Below are 1,619 nucleotides of genomic sequence, written 5' to 3'. Positions count from 1 at the left end.
ACTATCCACCCCCCCCCCCCCCTCTCTCTCTGCCCCCTTCCCACACAATACCAAATTTAACCAACTTTATCGCTTAACCTAACTGTGGCTGTACCAGTTTATCGCTTAACCTAACTGTGGCTGTACCAGTTTATCGCTTAACCTAACTGTGGCTGTACCAGTTTATCGCTTAACCTAACTGTGGCTGTACCAGTTTATCGCTTAACCTAACTGTGGCTGTACCAGTTTATCGCTTAACCTAACTGTGGCTGTACCAGTTTATCGCTTAACCTAACTGTGGCTGTACCAGTTTATCGCTTAACCTAACTGTGGCTGTACCAGTTTATCGCTTAACCTAACTGTGGCTGTACCAGTTTATCGCTTAACCTAACTGTGGCTGTACCAGTTTATCGCTTAACCTAACTGTGGCTGTACCAGTTTATCGCTTAACCTAACTGTGGCTGTACCAGTTTATCGCTTAACCTAACTGTGGCTGTACCAGTTTATCGCTTAACCTAACTGTGGCTGTACCAGTTTATCGCTTAACCTAACTGTGGCTGTACCAGTTTATCGCTTAACCTAACTGTGGCTGTACCAGTTTATCGCTTAACCTAACTGTGGCTGTACCAGTTTATCGCTTAACCTAACTGTGGCTGTACCAGTTTATCGCTTAACCTAACTGTGGCTGTACCAGTTTATCGCTTAACCTAACTGTGGCTGTACCAGTTTATCGCTTAACCTAACTGTGGCTGTACCAGATTATCGCTTAACCTAACTGTGGCTGTACCAGATTATCGCTTAACCTAACTGTGGCTGTACCAGATTATCGCTTAACCTAACTGTGGCTGTACCAGATTATCGCTTAACCTAACTGTGGCTGTACCAGATTATCGCTTAACCTAACTCAATTTGTCCCTTAACCTAACTCAATTTGTCCCTTAACCTAACTCAATTTGTCCCTTAACCTAACTCAATTTGTCCCTTAACCTAACTCAATTTGTCCCTTAACCTAACTCAATTTGTCCCTTAACCTAACTCAATTTGTCCCTTAACCTAACTCAATTTGTCCCTTAACCTAACTCAATTTGTCCCTTAACCTAACTCAATTTGTCCCTTAACCTAACTCAATTTGTCCCTTAACCTAACTCAATTTGTCCCTTAACCTAACTCAATTTGTCCCTTAACCTAACTCAATTTGTCCCTTAACCTAACTCAAGTTGTCCCTTAACCTAACTCAAGTTGTCCCTTAACCTAACTCAAGTTGTCCCTTAACCTAACTCAAGTTGTCCCTTAACCTAACTCAAGTTGTCCCTTAACCTAACTCAAGTTGTCCCTTAACCTAACTCAAGTTGTCCCTTAACCTAACTCAAGTTGTCCCTTAACCTAACTCAAGTTGTCCCTTAACCTAACTCAAGTTGTCCCTTAACCTAACTCAAGTTGTCCCTTAACCTAACTCAAGTTGTCCCTTAACCTAACTCAAGTTGTCCCTTAACCTAACTCAAGTTGTCCCTTAACCTAACTCAAGTTGTCCCTTAACCTAACTCAATTTGTCCCTTAACCTAACCCACGTTGTCCCTTAACCTAACTCAAGTTGTCCCTTAACCTAACTCAATTTGTCCCTTAACCTAACTCAATTTGTC

The sequence above is a fragment of the Schistocerca gregaria genome, unplaced genomic scaffold (assembly GCF_023897955.1).
Source record: "Schistocerca gregaria isolate iqSchGreg1 unplaced genomic scaffold, iqSchGreg1.2 ptg001169l, whole genome shotgun sequence".
NCBI lineage: Eukaryota > Metazoa > Arthropoda > Insecta > Orthoptera > Acrididae > Schistocerca > Schistocerca gregaria.
This window is presented reverse-complemented; position numbering follows the sequence as displayed.